This window comes from Engystomops pustulosus, chromosome 7 (assembly GCF_040894005.1).
Source record: "Engystomops pustulosus chromosome 7, aEngPut4.maternal, whole genome shotgun sequence".
Lineage (NCBI taxonomy): Eukaryota > Metazoa > Chordata > Amphibia > Anura > Leptodactylidae > Engystomops > Engystomops pustulosus.
In genome coordinates this window covers 115,047,462-115,072,586 of record NC_092417.1, presented here as the reverse complement: position 1 = coordinate 115,072,586, position 25,125 = coordinate 115,047,462, and the positions used below count along the sequence as shown (strand labels likewise).

Sequence of the window (25,125 nt, the reverse complement as noted above, 5' to 3'; positions counted from 1 at the left end):
TATAAAATAGATTATATTATAGATAATCTATATATAATCTACTTTATATTTCTGCATCTATAAATCTATATCATCTTTCATATTTATCTTCTATCATCAATTCACCTATCATTCAGTCCCATATTACAGATTGCTTTATCATACTACTGTTTGTAAACTAAAGGGGTCTCTTAAAGAATGTGACTGTTCCTAAAATACTGTATATACTCAACTATAAGCCGACCCGAGTATAAGCCGAGGCCTCTAATTTTACCACCAAAAACTGTGAGAACCTATTGAGTATAAGCCGAGAGTGGGAAATGCATTGGTCACAGCCTCCCATTATATAGCCAGCCCCTGTAGTAAATAGCCTGCCAGCCCCCTGTAGTATATAGCCTACCAGCCACCTGTAGTATATAGCCAGCCCCTGTAGTATATAGCCTGCCAGTCAGTGTAGTATATAGCCTGCCAGCCCCTGTAGTATATAGCCAGCTAGCCCTCAGTAGTATATAGCCACCCAGCCCCCAGTACTATGTAGCCAACCAGCCCCCTTAAGTATACAGCCAGCCCCCAGTACTATATAGCCTGCCAGCCCCCTTAAGTACACAACCATCCAGCCCCCTTAAGTATACAGCCAGCTAGCCAGCCCCCTTTACTTTACAGCCAGCCCCAGTACTATATAGCCAACCAACCCCCTTAAGTATACAGCCAGCCAGCCCCCAGTACTATATAGCCTGCCAGCCCCCTTAAGTATACAACCATTCAGCCCCCTTAAGTATACAGCCAGCCCCCTTAAGTATACAGCCAGCTAACCAGCCCCATTTACTCTATAGCCAGCCAGCCCCCAGTAGTATACAGCCAACCCCCTTTACTTTACAGCCAGCCCGCATAAAAAAATCAACTTACATACTCACCTTCCGGCATGTCTGTTGCTCGTCGCGGGTCCTCTTCTGTCTACTTTCCGCTGTAAGAGCCAGCAGATATCCGTCCATGCGATCTGCCGGCCAGTGCATACTATGACGTCAGCAGCGGCCGCATCATAGTATGTGCTGGCCAGCAGATCGCATGGCCGCGTATCTGGGATGCCCGCGACGAGCACTGAGGACGCCGGAAGGTGAGCATGTAAGTTTATTTTTTTAATTGACTCGTGTATAAGCCAAGGTGAAATTTTTCAGCATATTTTTTGTAAAGTCGGCTTACACATAAGTATGCACGGTAGTTTTATTTTTAGGCTCTACTTTTAGTCTTATGATCCCTGTGTGCTGACAATCTAGTTACATTATCAGGGTCTAGGTTGATCTACACTTTCATTTAGGTTCTGAACATTCACTAATATCTGACAGATAGAAAAAGAGAGATCAGAGAGATCAGAGATGAGAGATGATGAGATCCATGAGCTGGGTATAACACAAAATGACACTCTCCAACACTGCTAACTCAGCAATATCGCACACACAGTCAGCTCTGCTGTGCCTTCTTCCCATGATATAAAGACCTTTTCTTCCCTGTAGGTTTTAGATTTACTCTGCACATGCTGCTGTGCGCCAGGAGGTATGAGAGTCTGTGTTTGTGGTCTTGGAAAGCCGAGACACTACAATTTGAGACAAGAGAAGATTTTCATGTGAAGAATTTGTCCTGCCGACCCGAAGTCATAAAATTTATGGTCAAATGGTCGAGGAGCAACCAAAATTGTATACACCAGGACTGATAGAGACAGGTTGGAATTGTATCTGTGAAATGCTGTATCTTTGTTGATAACAGTAAATTGGGAATACCCCTTTAAGGAACACAGCTCTTTTTTGTTATTGCGTTTCCATATTTCACCCACCACTTTTGAAAAACCAAAGCTTTTTTTATTTTTATGTGGTCTGAAGTGTAGGAGGACTTGTGACAAAAAAATGACAGATTTGGGCATTTGTGCACTATTTTTGTTATTGGGTTTACCGCCAGGAATCAAATGTTTTATATTTTGATGGATCAGTCATTTTGGGTCATGACAATCCTTGGTAGAATATACTTTATTCATCTTTAACCTTTTACAATTATAAAACATGTAAACATTCAGACATACATAGTATACCACCATCAAAATACTTTGACATCATAATACGCATCTATTTTTTTCCCTTTTCTCACTCTGACACCAACCCAATAGAAGGAATGCACCACAAAAGAAAAAAGCAATCTGTTGACCATATTCAGAAACCATTAGATACTACCCTAGCCCAATCGCTTTTCACTACATGAGTGTCATAACCGTATTAACCACTTGCTCAAAAACAGATCTTCCTGACCGTGAAGTCTATACCATATCCTCTCCATCCAAAACACCTAATTTACACTTCTCTTCCAAGTAACCATCGTTGGACAGGCCTCTGAAATCCAGAGATTTAATATACTTTATCTTGCGCAAAGCAATAATAGTGAAATCATCCTCTTCTCTTCCTTATCCACCTTAAGTGTCATAGATACTTGATAAATTCCTCTTTTTCCTCATTACCATACACTTTCCTGTTTGGTGTTCCCCAATGTGTGCATTACTTGTCTAAATATCAACCGCAACTTTATATATAACAAAAATATCTTCATCACTAATATCAAATCCAGGATTTGAAAGAGCTGGCTTTTATCAATCCAACCTTTATAACTCTGAATTCTTCATAGCTCCTATAAATAGGAGTGAATTCAAACCAATCCCTAAACCCTATTATATACATTACCTTACCCAAACAGTGAATTGATGTTTCTATCACTTAAATGTTTTTTTTGGGGGGTGGGGATGACTTGTCTCCACAAACTCCCCAAAAATCCAATTTATTTTCTTGATACTTACTTGAGGAAGCAATTAGTTATTACTTTTGGAGTTTTCTTCAAAATAGCCTCCCTCTGAGTTGCTAGAACATCTCCAGTCCAATACAGTGCCTTCAGCAAGAAAACCATTTTAATAAGCTAAATATGGTAGTTGGGGTTTAGACCATTTAGAGACAATGAACCCCCATTTCTCCACTACTTCTATGCAGCAATATGGCTAGATAACATAGACCAAGCAGCTGGGAAAGTAAAATGGAAATGGAAACTTCCCTGGATCTATCTCTGTCACTCTCACATTCACACCCATGATAAATGTCTCTGTATATTCTTTTATAATATTAGACAAGGGTTTGTAGGTTGGTCTAAATACTATGTGCTGAGATCATTAAGATCAGCCAACATTGAGATTTCCATAGCTTATATTTCCATTCTCCCTCCTTAGCTATTTTTTAGGAGAAGGCAATGAGGATTCATAGCTCTGCGATATCAAACAGGGGAGTACGTAGCAGGAATAATAGAGTTGTATCTGACACTGAGGAATGACCTATGGCTAAATACATATCCTTCAGCAGTTTAACAGACATGGGATGGAAAGCGCTCAGGCATCATCACACATCATCAGCATTAATATGCCTCTGAAAAATGAGGCTATCTTCATATTAAAAAATCAATCACATGAGCTATTGTGAGTAATGCTTTGTAGCACGGTACAGCACACAGAGAGGATTTCTGCAGAGCATAGCAGGCTTCTAGGCCCCATAATGCTCTCCTTTGGCCTAGTGTATCAGTATTGTCCAATGGCTCATCTCATATCTTAGCCATTATTACTGGAACCATGACATTGATTGCCAATCTGCATGTTCCTCATCCTGCTCACAACCTTTACCTCAGGACAGCAGATGTGGGGTCTTCTCCAGAACATTTATGGCAGAATCCTATGAGCGATATAAGAGGAACAAGAATAACATTGTCAGATAAAACACCCCAAACTCCGCCCCCTTCCGCGCCCACAGTCAGTGACAAGATGGTCTGAGCCGAGCTCCACACACGTGTATATGGATACACACATATAAACACACACATATATATATATATATATATGTATATATGTATATAAATATAGGCATATGCATGCGTGTATATTTATATACATACATTTATACATGTATATAGATATATGTGTGTGTGTTTATATGTGTGTATCTATATACATGTGTGTGTATATGTGTGTATGTATGTATATATTGGTGCCACTAAAGCAGATTTTGGGCATGAAATGTGTATTTTGCCTAAGGCTGTGTTCACACATTGCATTGTTTTACGTTAACGCATGCATTTTTTCACAACAGTTTAGGAGAGGAGATTTTCCTAACTACATTGTTGTCAACATTGTGTTTACATGTGCTAACCTACACATGTGTTAATGGAAAGTTAATGAATGGGCTTTGTTAACGTCAACACATGCGTTATTTTCATGTTAACACATGTGTTTTGTAAATGCAATGTTGACAACAATGTAAATAGGCAAACTTGTCTTCTCAGCTGTTGTGATGCACTTGAAAATGCATGTGTTAACACAAGATGAGGGCGCTTTCACACAATGCGTTGCGTCACGTTTTTTAATGTGTTTTTGATGCATTCCAAAAGCTTCAGCCTTAATCACATACTTAGGTTACATTGCGTTTTTAGTATTGTTGGAGAAAGAAATGTCATAAATCTTTATGTAGTTTACCTAGACATATATACCGGACTGCAGAAATTGTATTTACGTGTATAGGATGCAGATTTTACACATATTCACATAGATCTTATTGAAAAATGCTGTGTTTTTTAAATCCATCATGTGAACGTATTTTTCAATAGACTGTGGGACAAATTTATCAGAAGTAGTGCAAACTATGCTATGTGCAGTTTGCCTGGGGAGTGTGCAGAGTGCACCAAATTCATCAAAAGTGGCGCATGGTCACATTAATCTGGCACACCTGCAGTGCTTGGGAAGTTGGCACTGACTTTTTTGGTGTGCCTTTAACAATGAGCTGGCGACACATTGCTGTTGAGTCGCTGTATTCAATCTGGTACACAGTCTGAATCGGCACTGGAACGACCCCTTTAGTAGTGGCATTTTGTGGTGTGTCGGCTATAGTGCAGCCACCACACAAAACTGGCGCAGGCATTTTATAAATACACGCGCAAGCAGATTGCACGTTCTTTTCAGAGCAAAGTCAGACAGAAAACTGACGCAAACAATTTATTAAATGTGCATCTGCAAATCTATGTACATAAACTGAGATACTCAGCAGCACTGATGGTTGCTGTAGGATTTCCTAAACATCTAAAGAAAGTAATTATCATGCTAAATACTATCTTCATTTGCATAAAAATCGTGAAGTTGCTCTGTTGGAAAGGGGATGTGGCTTAGGATGATTCTTTTGTACAACTAATATTGTGTAAAAGTAGTATGGAAATTTAGCCAACTACTAAGTAGTGTAAAGTTTAATAGTGTAAAGTTAGTCAAAACTGGACAACCTGAACCATATAAGTCTGGAAAACATTTAAACCATTCCTTTATAAATTAGGGCGATTCACGACACTAAATGTGTATGCATACCACCATATGTATTTACTTTGTCCTTTGAAAAGGGGTTTTGACTTATCGCATAGGGGCTGATGTACCCTGTACAAGTGAGCCAAGATAAGTGTATAAGGGATGATTTGGGACATCTTCAAACTGTCTAATGCAATTTAACCCATTCTTGAAGTGTGCCGTAATAGTACAGCGCGTGTCGGGTGCGGCTGGCTGAGTCCTCTCCATAGCCGGTAAGTCTTTGCTGCATATTGCTGCAAAGACTTAAGCCCCTTCTACACTGGCGTTTTTCACGCGCGAGTTCTGCGCGTGCATTTGACGCGCAGAACTCGCATTGCACTCTGTCACATTGTATTCAATGGGTCTTTCTCCATTAGCGTTGTTTTTAACGCGCGTGCTTGCGTTCGTTTACACGCGCGTCAAAATCGCAGCATGCTCTATTTTTGCGGGTCACGCGCGTTTTTCACGCCCCATTCAAGTCTATGGAGATGCATCAAGAACGCATTGCACTCGCAATCATTGCAAGTGCAATGCGAGTGCAATGCGTTTTAAACGTAAGGGTTGCTAGGTGACCAGAATAACATTATTTCCCCTGCTCGCGATCGAGCATTTAATTAAAAAAACACAATGAAGAACAGTGAAGAATAGAATAAAAACATTGAACACAGTGAACACAGTGACCACAGGATCATTTAAGATAAAAACACAGTGCAGAACACAGTGCAGAATAGATTACAGATGTTCGGCACATCTGCTTACTTGTCGGGAGATGCGCACGGAACAGTGCGCCCAAAATAGCATGTGAAGAACAATATATATGTGTGAAGAACACATTGCAGATGTATTTAAACATCTGCAATGTGTTCTTCACACACATATATATTGTTCTTCACATGCTATTTTGTTCGCGCCGTTCCGCGCGTATCTCCCGACAAGTAAGCAGATGTGCCGAACATCTGTAATCTATTCTGCACTGTGTTCTGCACTGTGTTTTTCTCATAAATGATCCTGTGTTCACTGTGTTCACTGTGTACAATGATTTTATTCTATTCTTCACTGTTCTTCACATCTGCTAAATTGTCGGGAGATAATATACGCGCGGAACAGTGAAGAATAGATCGCAGATGTTTGCAATTTATCAGAAGACATTATTTTTCAATTAAATAACACATTTTAATCCCAAACCATGGTCCCTTTGAAAAATGCTCGAGTCCCCCATTGAATCGCGCGTGAAAAATGCGCCGAAAACGCGAAAAAACGCTAACAACACGCGCGTGAAAAACGCAAAAACGCTAATTACTCCAAGTAAAAATGGAACAAAAATGCAGCCAAAAACGTCAGTTTTTCACGCATTGCACCCTGACGTGAAACGCAACGCTAGTGTGGAAGAGGCCTTACCGGTAACACTCGAGATTGGTGCTAGCAGTTATCTCGTTGCTAGCTAGTTATCCTGACGATCGTGACGTTATCGGGGAGCTGCGATCGGTCACCATGACAGTCTTCCGTTTTAACCCATTGTCTCGTTTTAACCCAATCATTGCAATGTGTGATTTGCACATTTTAATGAATGAGGAGGAAAATCCCCATATACTGCCATACTGTAGTATGACAGTATATGATAGGATCGATCAGACAACCTAGGGTTAAAGTACCCTAGGGGGTCTGAAAAACAGGGAAAGTGAAAATAAAAAAAAAGTTAAAATTATAATTAATAAACCAAAAAATTTAAATCACCCCCCTTTCCCTAGAACTGATATAAATAAACAGTAAAAATCATAAACACATAAGGTATCGCTACGTCCGAAAATGGCCGATCTATCATAATATAGTAACGTTTTTTCACTGTGTTTAACCCAGTAATGGAAAACAGTGCCCAAATTCGAATGTTCCCACCTACAGCTCCGTACACCGAAGTAAAAAACGTTATTAGCGCCAGAAGATGGCAAAATAAAAAAAATGTTTTTGTACAGGAGGTGTTAATTTTTGGAAATGTATGAAAACATTATAAAACAAATTTGGTATCCCCGTGATCGTACCAGCCCAAAGAATAAAGTAGACATGTCATTTGGGGCGAACAGTGAAAGCCGTAAAATCCAAGCCCACAAGAAAACGGAGCGAATGCATTTGGAGCGAACTGCATTTGGAATCTTTTTCCTGCTTTCCAGTACACGGCAAGGAAAATTAAATACCATCACTATGAAGTGCAATTTGTTACACAGAAAACAAGTCATCACAGAGCTCTTTACATGTAAAAATAAGAAAACTTTATATATTTTTGAAGGTGGGGAGGGGGGGGGGTGAAAAATGGAAATGAAAAAACAAAAAAGGGCCAGGTCGTTAAGGGGTTAAGCTAGTTACATGCTCTTATTGGTAAGTTATCATTTATCTTATTACCTCTTCTCTGAGCTCTTTTTTTGTGCCTTTCGTGAGTCCATTTTTTGCGCCTTTTTAGGCGCAAATTTTAAAAAAGGTGCAATCATACCACTGCTTGTCCTAAGCCTGGTTTGGACTGGCATGTTATTGTGAAATGTCAAATAAGATCAATTTTAAATAAGATGCAAACATCTGGAAGCAGGAGAAATACAAATACAAAATCGGCGCAAACCAGGCTTACTACTCCATGGCAAACTGCTGGAAAAAGGCACAAAAAATTGCACAAATACCCTAATGTGCTCACAAAGTCAGTAAAATACAACCAAAAAAGGCGAATGAGACTATGATAAATGACACACATTGGGGCAAATTTACTTACCCGGCCCATTTGCGATCCAGCGGCGCGTTCTCTGCTCTGGATTCGAGTCCGGCCGGGATTTAAGAAGGTAGTTCCTCCGCCGTCCACCAGGTGGAATGCCCCACCTTGGACCAGGTGAAGGTAAGCGCTCCCCAAGCGACACTTTTTCGGTTTTTAAATGCGGCGGTTTTTCCGAATACGTCGGGTTTTCGTTCGGCCACGCCCCCCGATTTCCGTCGCGCGCATGCCGGCGCCGATGCGCCACAATCCGATCCCGTGCGCCACAATGCCGGGGCAATTCAGGTACAATCAGCGCAAATCGGAAATATTCGGGTAACACGTTGGGAAAACGCGAATCGGGTCCTTAGTAAATGACCCCCATTATGTTTAAGGGCCTTTTCACATTGGCGTTGGTGTTCAGCTTCAGTTGTGCATCTGTTCCGTTTTGTCACCATAGTGTCTCCTTTTTTTATTCCGTTTTGTCTCACTGATGCATCTGTTTTGTCTCTGTGTCCACAAAAAAAAAAGGTTGAAAGTTTATCATTGCTTTGAAAACATTTCACCTGATTTTTCAACCTCATCAGTGAAAAAAAACCTGTTGTTGCATCTGTTTTTTTTACGGATCCATAGACTTCTATTGCTTTCCATGATCTGCATTAGTGAAAATAAATATGTTTCATAATTTTTTCTATGGGTAACGGATCAGTGGAAATACAATGTGAAAAGCCAATGTGAAAACACCCATAGAAATCAATGGCTATGCGAGGCATCCGTCGAATTCACTGAACCACTGACGTGAAAAACAACAATGTGAAAGAGCCCTAGCCATGGAAAAAAATGAAACTCTCTCAAAATGTATGCATGCATTTAATAGATGACTTCATTGTTTTGCAATCTGTAAGAATATATATTTCTTTTAGGAACAAAGTGGTGAAATCTGACATTCTAATTCTGTCATTGTAATCTTCATTGCTTCTATACTGTGCCAATCATAATAGAAGACTGAGATCACATTGAATTATTGCTATACAGGAAATAAATAATGATGAGAGCTATTAGCTGGGGTGGACCCCCGGAATCATTAGCCATACCCACTCTGCACTTTCTGTCTCACTAAGTGATTAATGGCCAGAGAGAGAATAAAGCATGCATTAAGGAGATGAAGGCATATTTCAACTGCAAAAAAAAAGAATTGCTCTTCATTTTATTGAAGCAAATTATTAGTATTATTAACAATATAACACTCTTCTCCCTGGTCTAATTACAACATTATATTTATCACTACAAACCAAATTAAAGTAGATTATTAATATTTAACTGTAATTATTATAAATGGTATTATTCATTCTGGGTTTAATAGGGTGACATAATGTGTGTGTGCATTGCTAACAGCCTCCCCGCTACAGGAGGTCTACCATTAATCGCATGCCTGTCTACTTTGGGAAGGGTTAATTCTTGCCAGTGTGCCACGCCAAGCTGAAGGAGAAATAGGCAGAGAACCTTCTAACGTAAAATCGATAGAAATTGTTCCCCCTTGTCAGCCATAAGGAGCTGAATAGATTTTGTGTAAGATGGAATAATTTACTAAAAACATCTCTTAACGTCAGGGCTGCCTTTCTCCGGGCTGTGAAATGAGTCATCGGCACAGTGGATTATTTAAAGCACCGTACGTGTCTATAACCATGTATATATACACATTATTATATATTGAAAAACTGTCTGCTTCACTCCCCAGCCTCTTATAATCCACAGAGAAAGGACGCACTGGGGTTCCCTTGTGGAAATTTAGCAAAGAAAAATCAGTAATGCTCTTAGAATCAAACAATAAATCCTCAACTTATTTGCCGGCACATTTAATTAAATATTTTGAAAAGAAAACCCCAGGTGATTGATTTGCCTACTGTATTGATCCGATATTGATTCCTGCTAACCCAGCTGTGGGATGTGTTAAACAGCAGCAGTGCTCCCGGATGATTGCCGCTGAGTTATGTCTCAAAATACTTGCCTTGCAAATAAAAAAAAATGGCGTTTACATATAGCGGCTGGGAAAATATTACTATTGCCAGACCTAGCCGTGGCAGTAAAGTTAATGATACTTTTATGTGTGCGTTTTCGTTCACAATATAAATCAACATGAGTTTAGTTAGAATTTTCATTATAACTTTGTGTATTGAACCTTTGCAGGCTTAGTGAGCGGTCAAAATCTTCCATTATGATCTGCTCCTGTGACTGTCTCATACAATGTTTTCTTATGCACATCTTATGCTATCAAATGTTACTTTATAGCAATGCACATAGGTATGTATTATTGTGAAGTTTGGGGGAAATCTTGTCTAATAAGGCAAAAAAGCATAAATCAGCTGATAACTTCCTTTACTTACTAGGCTCTTTTCCTCCTCCAACTTCTTTTAAACTGACACTGCAGTATTAGTGTAAATCTACCAACAAAATCAAGCATGATAGTCCTGGGACACTTACTCATCCATCCAGGCCCTGAGGCTGTTGTAATCTTCTTATATTTGTTATGCATGGTCTCCTTCCTTGGGGGTGCTATCAGAGTCACCTCATGCTGTAGCTTCACAGACTGTTACACTGTGCAGGAGTACATCTCCCCTCCCCCTGCTCCCTTGGCATTTCCTTCCCCAATCTACCTGCTGTAATCTCACATAGTGGGAGTTGGGAATTGCTACTGCAAAGTGTAACACCTAGAGCAGTGGTGGCGAACCTATGGCACGGGTGCCAGAGGTGGCACTCAGAGCCCTCTCTTTGGGCACCCAGGCCATGGCCCAGCACAAAGGTCAACATTCAGGACTCAAGACCTGAATCAAGGAGGTGTGGACAGAGCTTGATTATCATTGTAGCCTCTTCTTGGGACCCATGATTCATCCTATTAAGAGGACTTTAGAGGAAAACTACAATAACAAATCAAATTTCTCCTTTTTTCTCTTGTATTGGTGTAATCAGGTCGCCAATACGTTTGAAACCTGTGTATATCTTTAAATTGGCATTTGGCACTTTGTGAAAATATCTGGCTTTTGCTTGTAGATTTGGCACTCCATGCCTAAAAGGTTCGCCATCACTGACCTAGAGCATGGAGGGGTTCTGGTATCATCCCCAGAAGCCCTTCAGGTTGATTAGAACAATTTTAAAAGTTATTTTTAGAATGAAGGAGGCCATGGATAACAACTGTAAGAAGATTACCACGGTCACAGTGCCTGGGTCTATGAGTAACTGTACCTGGTTTATCATGCTTGATAAATTTTAAATCTTTCTCTACTACACCTACAGCCGCAAAGCAATCATGTTACCTAGTCTATTGAAAGGGAATGAGTGGGTAGCTGAGTGATATTGAAGAGATAAAGGTACAGAAAAAGGCAGAGACTACTGCAAATAAATATTTAGGGAGAGATTTATCAGAAGTGTCTGAGAGCAAAGCTGTTCTAGTTGCTTATGGCAACCAATCAGAGCTCGGCTTTCATTTTCCCACAGCCGTTTATAAAATGAAAGCTGAACCCTGATTGGAACCCTTTGGAAACAATTATACCTCAGACACTTCTGACAAATCTCCCCCTAAGTTTCCACCTCACCCCAAGTGCTTTATTCATGGTAATAAATGTTAGTACATTTCTATAGTGTTTTTTGTGTTGGTTGTCCCCTCTTTCTGTGTGCAGTGTATGGGAGATATCATAGCAGCCATGTGGCAACTGATAATTAGGGACAAAGCTTACAGAGGGACAAACTGCTATGAAAATACAAAATATACCACCTATAATGGTCAGAGATAATGTTATTCCTCATGTACTAACTATGCTTATTATCCATAGGAATCCACATAAAAATCACATTATGGCTCTCCTGGACGAGAGGAGGTTCTGTGAATAAAGTCACATTATTGGAACAGGAATGTGTGAGATGAAAGCCACCTATACTGACAAGTATATTAAGACAATAAGGAAACAACAACCATAAGGCAAAAGGTTGCAATAAGTCTATAAAATAATGATTTCTAACATCCCATGCCTTTCAATAATAGAACTTTCTAGAAGATTTCTGTAATTTTCTGTAGCATTTGACAGTTCTAACAGCATTTCAAAGCTACGATTGTCTAACATTATTTCAGTGTGAACTTGGGCATCATACACATTGTGAACACCTTTTACCCCTCCAGCTCTGTTCCCAACCGTAAAAGCGATGGAGATTGGTTTTATACAATGCGCTCCATTTATGACATGATAATAAACCAGCATTGTGTTGATACACAGCCACCTCTGTCTGTTTTGTATGAAGTCGCCAAACAGGAAATTTAAACTGTTCCATAAAAGATTGAGTAATGTTTTCAAAACGCGTATAGCAATTTGTTTAACCTACATACTACAATGCACAATGTGCATTCATCAAGCCAGCAGCGAGCTGCTTTGTTTATTAGTATATATTGTTTTATTTCTACGCTATCAATGCAGCATAAATCAAATAAGCGATTAGCTCCTTTGTGTATTATTTTCAAGGTTAACCCCTTGGCGGCTGCAGGTCCCAGAAACGCGTGACGCCGCAGAAGCAATGCACTTGTCTCTCTAGCAGCGATAGCTTTAGAAGACCAGTCAGTAATGGGTTTTGCCATGGCCCTCTCTCTTCTATTTACAGAATAAAAGCCACGGTAAACTCAGTGGCTTCAGGGATTCAGATTCCTATCAAGGTTTTATCAATCCTATTTTAGTGCAGCATTGATCCTTACTGAGAATCTAATCTAAACTATGAAGCCCAAATAACAACTTCATTACCTGCGCAGTTCTGATTGGAGATTCCTAATGCCAAGATTAGTGGCAGTCAGCCTAACCTGCCAACATTGATTTGCTCTGTGAAATCACTTGTTAAAAAAAGACGAAGAAAAATCATGTTTGCTTGGTAATTGAACAATTTTGTTTTTTTTTTTCTCACTTTTTTTCTTCTCTCCTTCCCATCAAACCACTGATTAAATGTCTGCATCACAGGAAAGAAAAAAAAATCTTCTTTTTTTACCCCTTTTTACCTCTATTTATTTTTTTTCAAATGTTTTGTAAAAATCAATGCCTGCCTTCCATTTCAGCCCAGAACGCAGTCGCTTGCAGGCAAGGAATGATGGTTTCACAGCTAGTTAGCTGTAAGTAAAAGATACATTGAGCCTATCCTGCAAGAATAGACAGCTCATTTATATAGTTTTTCAGTACAGATTACCCAGGTTAAATAAATGAAACAGACTCTTATGCTCAGCCATCACAAACAGGCAGAGAAATGGATGAACCCATTTTGCTTAATGCATACATGAATGTTACACCAGTTCCCCCCATGGTAAGGTGAGAGGTTAATGAAATGCTCATTTCACTGAGCCATATTGTTTTGTTTTCCTGCAAAGTTCTGATAAGTAGCTAACCAACCAAGCTTGTAATTACAATCTTACAGAAACCAGGCAGATCTGTATATAAATCTCACCATCCAATTACAAGATGTAATAATTTTGCACTCAAGCTGGTAATGAGGTCTAATACGCGAGCATTTGATAATCCCTACTGGATGCTGCCTTGATCAGATGTTGGCTTTGTAATTAGACTGGCAGAAAATCATTATTTCATGTTCAAATAGAAAATGAGGTTGGTGGGAAGTTAATTTCTCTACGCTCTGTGAAGCGTAGACAAGAATTTAATGATTTAATTACAATTGTAAGCTCTTTGCATGAGACTTAAATTGAGCTGAGATTTTTTTTCACACTGTGTCATGTTAGTAAGTGGCCGTATGAAAGCTTTTGACATTGCATTGTAATGACAGGGCTGCCCAGTGTTTGCATTTGATAAAAAACATAACCTGTCTTGTTGTGAATGGATAGAGGATTGCAGGTAGCGGGGACATGATGCTGACTGAGAGCTCTCTGTGCTGATCCTATAAAGAACTGAGCACTTGGACTCAATAGAAGAAACTTGTCATCTCCTCATATCTGATAATTGATTTCTTTTCTGCTTACTGATGTATAATTCATTTAAAGTAATATTCACTATTTATTTATTGTTGCCTATTATTTTGTTATTGTATCTCTTGATATTTAAACAATTGTTTGTATTTTTTTTATGGATATCTGAGATTTTCACCTATGTAGGACCAGAGCTTTAACAGAAATTCCCTGTGCCCCATTGCAACATATATACCGCAGGTCCTCACCCACTGCTAGCCATATTAGATTCTGGGGTCTTCTTATGATGCAGGGGACTTTGGGTGCACTTCCCATGGCATCAAGGATCAAATCTGTCTGTTACCCCTCACTCCTAGTGTTTGAACTGATGATTATTTTACTGCCACAAAAAATCTAATTTATTCTTGATTTGTAAAAATAAAGCAAATATGTTGAAGCAAAAAAAAAAAAAAGATTATTATTACCTACGCCCCTGCTCAAACTATGGCTTAATATATGACACTCTATTTCTTAACTTTGTAGTAGAACCTGATTATACAGTATACATTATTTTGTCTTATATAAAGTGGATCCCTTTGTTGTTATTTTGATCAATATAATAATTATTAATACATTACATCTCTAACATAGTCTGATAGATCACATGCAGATAATCTATGAATACATAGAAATTGAGCAAAATGGCCCATATCCAAGTAAAAGGGAAAAAACCATTGGTTCCTGTAGTAATGATTTCCCAAGAGTAGTAGAGTATCTATAGACAAGATAGAACAACGTCATATTTTGGATTCTCTTTTTGTCTTCATCATTATATGCTAATTTATATATTTAGGCCACAACAGAAAATAACAGATTTTTTCAGGTCAAAAAATCTTAATAGCATGTGATCATTATATTGTATAATGTAGACAGTATAGATAATATAGAGTATGGTACTACATCTAATTATTATCATCATAATACACAGTTATTAATATACTACTACCAATAGTAACATACTTGTGATCCTTGTTGTGTTGTCTTTATTGCTGTGCATTAAAATGCAACGTCCCTGGTTTTTCCTGGTAATGGAGCTACAGCAATTCCAAAGATGCTCAGAAAAGGTTGAAATTAAATGGGAGTTAATTGATTTGCTGAACTATGTTATGGAACTCATGTGTGGTGAATAAGAGTGCGGCTTTTTGTGGTGCCATGAATTACTCTGTATGATTGCGATTCATTTCGTTTCACCCTCTCTGACAGTATGATGCCTCTATAGTTAAGATGCACAAAATGTCACTCAACATAAGAGCCTTTTTTTCTGCTTTGCATTTTCTTTAGCCTAAAATGTGGCACGACTGCCCTCTTTATTATGCCATATATCTAAAAGATAAATATGTCTCATACTGGACACCAGAAGAGCGGTCTGTAAGCAGCGATTATCCAGCGTTTTATTCATGTATATTTAGGAGATGGTAATGAGAGGGTTTTGCATTGTTGCATGAAAATAGTCAATTCCCAGCAGTTTTGATAGAAATGGATAACTAAGTGTCCAGCGACAGCTGTGCTTAGAAATGATATTCCCACTTAGCATTGCATTCTGTCTCTCAATAACCAGCAATTTGATAAGGTGAACTTCTGCCACAGGATTTTACTCAGTGTTTTGTCAAATGGTATTTCCTTCTGACGTGTCTTTCTTCATAGTGAATGTCCATACGATGGATAATATTTTAATTAGGGCGTCATTGTCCCATCACTGCACCATAGATCATCTACCATGATGTATCTATTAAGACAATCCATGCTATTGATACTTCTTATTTAGATTTATTGGTTATTATTATATTGGGGTGAAGTCAATAAAATGAATTCATCATTATCAATAAATTTCTTGTAAATGGCTGGTTATCGTAAATAGCCCATATAAGCTATACAATTATATACATTCTTGACTTATGTGTCTTGAAAAACAATAAGATTTTTTGGTGCGTGATTTGTTCTCCTTTCAACCCCTGTAATTTTGTTATCAATCACTTTTCTAGATCTATTCCCCTATCTGTAGACTCATTTTCTGCCTGGCTCACTTACTTTCTAGCATCTGACCTTTTTAGCCTTGCCCTTGGAGGTTGTGACTTTCCTAAATTACACATTTACTGATCTATTGTTTATCTTCTTATATGTTACCTTTTGTTTAGTGCTTTTGTTAGACAACCTTTAGGATCTTATGTGAGTGGCTGCCCCTCCTCCTTTTCCTTCTGTCAAAAAATAAAACAGATGGGGAAGGCCACAAATACTCAAGGGCATGGGACAAAACCTACATCTTGCTTAAACTGGATGCCGACTTATACTTATTGGTTCTTCATGTGTACACCTATCTAGTAGTAGAATGATTACACTTTGTCTTAATCTCAATTATTCTTTGTTTTTAGAACAGTAATTTGTGAGATAGTTTTCCTATATGGGTAACATACACATTTAAATACATAATTTACTTATACACACCAGTTAAATTTCTTGGCATTCCAGCGACTCTTCCCCAATGATCTCTGCCTCTTTTGTTATGATGTCTTGTCCAGAATGTATGGTATTATGGTAGTTATATTGGTCACATGTGTAAGGAATTCACCCGGTTTAAAGGTATGGTAGGGAAGGATACATATATATAAAAATTTTGGTGTACAGTTAAAACAAAACTTAAACACATATATCAGACAAAGGGAAATCTTATTGGAGCAAGCTTCAACCTAAGATATCAGTATTGGAAGTCCCTAGACACCTTCAAAGGCTGCAACACTATAATTTTGACTAAATGTTTCCCTCTAACTCATAGGCACTACATAAGGTTCTTCCTCATCCCATATATGTGTTGGACAGTAATACATGGTAATACTTAGACTCAAACGTGCAAGGCCAGAATGTCATCACTGTGGTGGAGACAAGCAGTGGAGACGCAGGATTGGCAGCAATAGTGGATTTACTTGTTGAGTGTAAGTTATTATTATTTGTACTCGATCACCTCTCAAGATTTTGAGTATTTAAAAATCATGGAAATCCATTTTAAGGGATTGTTTAATATGGGAGTTTATTGAAGAGAAGTAATGCATTGAATAGTGCAGTTTGAGACCCTTCTTTCTGTATTATTTGTATAGTCACAGTACACTACAGGTGCAGCAAAATGAATTTAAGTCATCAATTGACACTGATTATTGCATTCTCCAGGAAGTGATGGAATGGGACCTCCCCAGTGACTGGGAAGTGATAGGTATGATGCCTATAGACTTACTGTATACTAATATTGTATGTTACTATTCTGTTTTTACTACATCCCTGGCAGTATGAGCTGTCCCTAACTCACCTGCTATAATGCCTATGATGATGATGTTGTGATGACTTTACTCTTTCTGTCCCAGTCTATACAGAAAAGCTGTCAGGTGCTACAAGCCAGTGTGAAAGCTGGATTATTATACGTGTGCTTATATATATAGTTTCTGGTGAACTACTTTCATTAGCTACTTGCCCCTCACTACAACTGAGTAGTGACTGCTTCTTGCCCATTATAGAAAGTGTAAACGGTGTGATTGGAGTAACTAAGCCATATTCAGCATCATGTTTTACCGAAGATCTCAGGAGCATTTTTTCAACAATATAATATATATGCTACAATTGGAATATGTATGCTACATTTACATAGCTTTTATAAATGCTTACATGCATGCATTATAAGAAACTCCATATATATGAAATTGGCCCTAAAAGCCCTTCTTTCCAACTTCACCCACGGATCCTTTGTAGTGGTGATGTTGTGGATGGAAGAATAAGATGGAAGTAGTGCCATAACATTAAGTAATACTCTTAAAGAAATAAGACCTCTTGGCCCTAGAATTGGACCGTTAGTCATAAAACACTCAGACCAATGTGTAATAATAAGACTTTTATAAAATAATAAATAACTGAGAATATGTAAAACAAAATCTGTAATTGTTAGTTGTTACAGCAGCAGACCCCCACAACAGCCTGAGGTATTTGTTAGCAAGCATTTAAGGTAATTTATTAGCTTTTTCCCAGACTTGTAGAACCATTTTGGCTCCACTCCTGACATTCAGACGGCCCAAATGTGTATTTTCTAGGTTAAGTTTAAAAGCTTCTATTAATAAGACGATTGGTGCAGCTTTCTCAGTGCTATTTTACAGACTCAGTAAATGGTGTCATATTCCAGACCATACTGATATTAAATGCTGTGACCAGCAAAGTTCCTGTGTTTCTCTCCTACCTCTGGATCTATTGGATATATTCACCAGCATGGCATAGGCATCTGTGATAATTTACCTCTCAATATGGGCATTTATGATGCTTTATTTGCCGGTTTTCTGGCATACAAGGCATAAAAAAGTCAGAATTCTGGCTCACATCTTATTACTGATACATTCAATGAGACAAGCTTTTAAAAGCCCATACATTCATTCCACACAGATACTAGGGCACCATTTCACCATCAGCATAACTGCATCCAGTCACTTTATAAATGTGAGGTTTTAGTCAATATTTTAGGCAATATAAGCTGGCCTGCAACCCATGTCAAGGGTTCTCCTTTATGTGTAAGTCTCTACAATAATCTCAAAAACTTACTGAATGCAAAATCCATCTTCATAAGCACACACATGTTGTTTAAGAGGGACAACCCACTGGACTCCTAAGCACAGGTTGGTCAAGAATATAAATGTATAGATGACAAGTTACAATGAATCTATTCCCACCATAACTATATGTCAATTGGATCAATTTCTATTGCTTTATAACTAGGGTTGCCAACTTTTTTAACTTAAACATAGCAGAATTAATAAGGGGAAGTCTAAAAGTACAATTACAATCCAGTTCAATAGAATACCAACAAATTGAACTTTATGTAATATTAAACCTTTTCTTTCGTTTATATTTTATCCTTTTTCCCACAAGCTTATAACTAAGTTGTGATTGATGTTGCATTCCTGTATGTATTTGTGTTTGTAAAATAAAGAAAAAAAATGAAGAAAATTAGACAGGTTTGCTTTAAACCAGGGGTTATCAACCTGTGGATCGTGACCCCTTTGGGGGGTCGGACAACTCTTTAATGGAGTTGCCCGAGACCACCAGAAATATACAGGGCTAGATTATAGTGTGGGCTTCTGGGGCAAGTTTTCCGGGCCCCCATCACTCATTACAGGGGCCTCCACCAGTAAATAATGATACTGCTCATGGCATCCATTGGCTGATAGCAGCAGCAAGCGCAGACTGAGACTGGAGAACTATCTGTGCCACACATGCGTCTTCAGGATGCAGAAGAAGAATCCTTTACCTTTTGGCATACAGCACGTTTAAGCTGTAGAGCTGCGCTGCATGCACAGACTGGTTAGAATCTCCCTTTCCTATTCCTAACACTGGTTGGCTAAGATGGCTGCAGCTAAGCCCCAGCCAATCAGTATAAGGTGTGTTTGAAGAAGCATCGCTTCCTGTACAGGTTTGAGCCCATTAAAAAAGCACTGTACTGCCAACCTACCTCCTGACACTCTGAAGGGTCTTCATTAACCCTCCACTGCTCTGAAAGTGTGCACTATATTTTTGGGGCAGCAGAATTGTGGTGCAGACACAATTGTGATGCACAGAGGCGGATTAAGTGTTCCATGGGCCCTGGGCTGTTCACACAACTAGGGCCCCCACAGCATCCAAACCAACATGTGCTCGGATGCTAGCACTTAAGTGCTACTCTGTATCCTTGTACTATTCATAAAAGTAATTTAATGATGAACTTCAAACATGCTCTTATAATCCATCTATTTAGGAAAGCCAATCACATTCACTAACTGCATGAAACCATCCACCCCGAATACCGGACCAGATCTCCCAGACAGTGTAGGATATGTGGACTGCTGCCCCTAGCTGTTACAGACTACAACAGTAGCAGCCATAGCTGCTGCTATGGGGTCCACAGTCTCAGGGGGCCCCGGCATCTGACCTGAAGGATGTACACAATTATATACATGTTATGTTGCACATTGGAGAAGGAATCTCTCATCTCTTTTTCCTGCCATGTACATCTTCCATGTGGTCAGCAGCGACTGGGACAGATCTGTTTAGGTGTATATATGTATCTATCAGTGCTTAAAAGTTGTGTGCATAAATGTATAAATATGTGTTATAGTTTATAAATGTGTGAGTATACAAATATATATATTTTCTGAGTGGGTAGAGGGGCCCCATCCAGAAGTCTGCTATGCGGCCCTGCCTCTCCTAGTTACACCCTTGATGGAGACGCATATCCCAGGTAGGTGCACTAGTAATTGTTTGTTCTCATCAACTGAACAGAGAAAATGTATTTATTTTTTCCTTGTAGAAATATATATATATATATATATATATATATATATATTTATTTTATTTTTACAAAAACAGGAGATATCACCAGTAATAATTTCTCTTGATCAATGCATGTCACTTGCATGAGCTGAAGCCATGTAAACAGGAATATTCCAATATTGTTCTTATTAATTCCATCATATCCACTCATTTTATTTTATTTCTTGTGGTTTATGAAACAAATCAATACTTAGTGAGGAAAACATGACATTTAGATGTGCCACCGAGAGCAAACTAATAAGACATGTGTTATTTACCAGCTCCTCACTAAAAGTCTACTCTGGCTTTGATAGTACACTTGCCATGCATACACAGCACTCACTTCAATGCGGGAAGGGTTAACTTTTGCCGAGGTTTCTGCTTGTACATAGCCCACATTATGCTGCTGTGTGTATGTTGTCAGTTAGCCCACTGACAAGCTAAATTAGTAGAATAAACACAACAAGCCTGAATGTTAGCCAGTTGCATGCAAATCTGTCAATTTCTTGGATTCTGTCTTTTTACAAAATGTATGGTTTATTTATGACTTGTTGAGAGGAATTCTGAGTATTTCACTACGGTGCACACTAGGCATCTGGTCTTTAATCTGCTCATGATATGCGCCATGATTATATGTCAATGCAAGATCACATGTAAGATTTCTACTAACCAGGAAATAGCAGACAGGACTGTTAATATATGATACTTACAATGGAACATGGGCTCCATATGGGCTTCTTGATTTCAGATGTGAAGTAGCTATAGAAATGCCATTTTTACACCTAATAGTGGCAAAAATATTTACTGTAAAATTTCTTAAATTCTTCACCATTTTCATGTGTATGTTTACTGTCAGTGGATGTATGTTATAGCAATATATCAACTTGTTGTAAGTTCTGGAATCTGGAACCTAACACATGATTTACTACACCCCTAGAATAGATCCGTCATTATAAGTACAGATCCACTGACTGGAGATCTGCAACAAATATGTCCCGCACATAGGCATCAACCATATTCATGGGATCAGTGGTACATTCTTCCTCCTCCTGTTCTATGTTAGTATTGGCAGTCTCTCTATAAATTCCAGGAATAGGCAGCACTCCAAAATTGGGTGAAAGAATCAGGGTGTCTTTATTCCATGACAAAGCACCTTTTTCAAGCATGCTTCAAAAATGTGCTGTGTAACCAAAACTTTGCTACATGGAATAAAGAAAACCTGATTTTTTTTCACCCAATTTTGGAGTGCTGCCTATTCCTGGAATTATCTACTGAGGTCCTCTGGCCAGGGGACGTATGTTCTATCACCCACGTGTATGCAATGTTGCTCTGAACCTTTTCCTTTACTAAGTATAAAGCGTTATTAGTTACCTAGATGAGGAGGGCAGCACTGAACTTAAAAAATTCACAAAATTTCATTGCTGACAATTTTTGAAAATTGAGCAATGTTAGAAGGGAGAGGGGCCTATCCACCAGAAGTACTATAATTGATGTAAATGTATTTATAATATATTATTTATGAAATTGGCATACTGTAGAGCTTTTCTATGTCTGCCCCTAGATTCCATAAAAGCTTAGTTCTAGAAGATCATGTAAACCATGAGGACACAGACCACCAATGTTCCCACCAAAGTGGTAAGTCATAATGGGGGATATTTCTTATGGGGTTTCTACCTCTTTTGTGGTGCCTGTCCCTGTTCTCCTTCCCGACCCATTTATTAGTGGTCGGCATTAGAAAAAATGTGATTTTCAACCTCCTCAGACTCTTTAAAGGGGTGTGGCTTTCATAGTGTGGAATTAATACAATAACACAGTGATACAATTAATATGAGTCTTTTTCATCTTTTGGCACTTCAAAGTGGTGGAGAATAGTTCAAAAGAAAATTGGTGTAGCAAAATATAAGCCTTACACTCTGTCACACCTCTCGCCCTGTGGAAGTTTTCTGATAATCCAATGGACACAGTTGGCTCTGTCTTCAGGGCATTATTACAGCTGCACACATTGGTAGCTCTCGGGACAGAAAATGGTCCTATGTACCTCATTACCAACAGATCGTAGGAAACCAAAGTGGCGGAGGAAACAACACTTTGTATCAATGTCCCCCATTGTGTTTATATTATTTATTATGATAGTATAATAATAGTATTTTTTGGTCATGAAAGTGCCTGAAACCTGTGTAAAACCTTAAGCTAAATTTATGTAAGCTAAATTCCTAATAGTTGTCCTAAACTGGACAAATGCTGCAGCATATAACAAATTGATATACGGTGATGCTTTGCAGATCATTTTCTTCTTAATGAGCAAGTTATAGTCAGTATAAACAATAAAATATTTTTATTTTTCCTCTATTACCAAACATTAATGATCCATTTTTTTCTGGCATTTTACTTTTGCACACTTCCAGTTGTCGGAGCTTGTTGGAAGTTGCAGTTTTGTAACAGCTGGAGGGCCAGTGGTTATACACAGAGCAGGTATCTAGAGCAGGTATCTGAAGAGGTCTTTTGTTTGTTAATTTCCTGGCAGTTATTATAATGCATATGGCCAACTTTAGCACAATGAAATGGACAATAATGCCAGAATATGACTGAGCCAATGTTAAAAAATGGAAAAGAACACAACACATTTTCAAAACCAATTGAGAAAATGATAATCTTACTCTGAAATGATTTTCCATAATTGTTTGTGAAGAGCACCACCTGTGGCACGGCTCTTTATCAGGTGGGAGGCTTGTCTTCATGCATGTGTGCTTGGAACAATTATTCATTTGTTTTGTACTTTACATTTTCCAATCAAGCAGTTGGATACATCTATTATGTAGGTTATATAAATTGATATACAGTCCTACAGAAAGATGAGAACAGAATCATACATGGCCTGGAACCAGTTCATGAAACTGAAATTATGCAGTCATGTATTTCATTTTATAGGTTGTAGTCTATGTCAGTTTGATATAACTGATGATGTAATGCTAGTTATCACAGGTGCTCCTGCGACCCATGCTTACTCACCTGTCCACACTCCATCGACGGCTCCAGTGGTCCGGTGCGTCCCTGCTCCCTAGTGCATGCATGTGCTGGCTGTGTGAATGCTTTGTGAATACCAGGAGCCAGTTAGGCCCCTTCCACACTTGCGTTGCAGATCACGTCAGAGTCCGATCAGGGTTTGGTCAGTGAAAAACTGACATTTTTCATCAGAGTTCAATCAGTTTGTTCAGTGTCTCAGTTTTTCACACGCGTTTTCACACATGTGAAAAGGACTCAGGACTTTTCCGCTTTTCCATGGCAATTGATGCGTGAAAAACGCATTGCATCTTCATAGACTTGTATGGTGCATTTTTCATGCCGTGACCTGCAAAAGTAGAGCATGCTGAGATTTAAATGCGCCTTTAAAAAAAAACGTGCGTGTGAAAAAAAATGCAAGTCTGAAAAAGCCTGTTGATTAAAATGAGTCAGAAGCATGTGCAGAACAAGCAAGTGAAAAACACAAGTGTGAAAGGGGCCTTAGACTCCACTCCCATGCGTCAGCTTACTTCATCGCTCATGGTGGTTCAGTGGGTCCACTACCTCCCATCCTGTCTGATCCTGACACTAGTATTTACTGGATTGTATTTTTTTAATACTGACTTTTAATTAGTGCAGCCACTATCCTCTTGTCCATTTTGCACTTCATACAAGTATGGAATGTCTTTGGTTAACTTGAAGAACCTTTCTCAAAATCAAAAGTTTATTTGTCCAGAAGATATATGATAAATGTTGACTTGGTGGGGGTCCAATGTGTGCAGTTTGAATGGAAAGATCTTGACTTGCTCAATGCTATAAGACAGATGTCAAATGCTCAAGCAGCCAACAGCATTTTCTCCATCCACTGAAATACACCAGTGTTGTATCCAACATGCTTGATTAATATTTCCCTTTTTTATCTGCCATCAGGAAACAGTCGACAGGGCTGCCAAATATTATCCAATGTTAAGGTCCACATAAGTAATGCAGGCTTGAAATCTGCTTGACCACTACTAGGGAACTCTGTGATTGCCCCTAATGTACATACGTTGTGTTGGGATGTGCACTCACTTGAATGGCAGTGGACTGCTATATCTGAAGCAGCCTTCAGACAAGAGTTGTGCTGTTTTGAGAATGCTCAGTCATTCTTAGGGCTCTTTTTCATTGGCATTGGTGCTCAGCTTCAGTTGGTCAAACACTGCATTTTGTCTCTGTTGTGTATCCATTTTTCTTCCGTTTTTTCTCCATGATGCATTAGTTTTGTCTCCGTGTCAGCAAAAAAGTGAAGATTTAACAATGCTTTGAAAACATCACACCCGGTTTTTGAGCCTCATTAGTGAAAAAACACCTGATGATTCATCTGTTTTTTTTGCGGACCCATAGACTTGTTTTGCCTTCCATGGTCTGCATTAGTGAAAAAATAGGAAATGTTTCATATTTTTTTCCATGGACAACGGATCAGTGAAAATACAAGCCAGCGTAAAAACACCCATAGAAAAACAATGCCAATATAAAAGAGCCCTTACTAATTCTTAACCTCCCTTTAAGACATTAGATTTTTAGCTAAAACTAAAAATGATGGGGCATACATGAAATATTTGTCCCTCCATAAACAATTTACAAACCCCACCATGAAAAGTCAAATCATTCTTCTGTGTACTGTTTATGGCTAATGGAATTGACTTTAGACCAGAGTGGTTGAAAAACAATTATTAATGATATGGAGAAGAGGTA

The 25,125-nt window shown here is 38.7% G+C and overlaps 1 long non-coding RNA gene across 1 annotated transcript in view; it reads left to right on the top strand.

Moving 5' to 3' along the window:
- The window catches only part of LOC140068942 (uncharacterized), a 48,953-nt gene extending 36,611 nt beyond the window's left edge, over positions 1 to 12,342 (top strand). Inside the window, exon 4 of the long non-coding RNA XR_011848643.1 lies at positions 11,930 to 12,342. This is a non-coding gene — a long non-coding RNA (uncharacterized lncRNA). The remainder of the gene's footprint in view (positions 1 to 11,929) is intronic.
- The last annotated feature ends 12,783 nt before the right edge of the window (positions 12,343 to 25,125 follow it).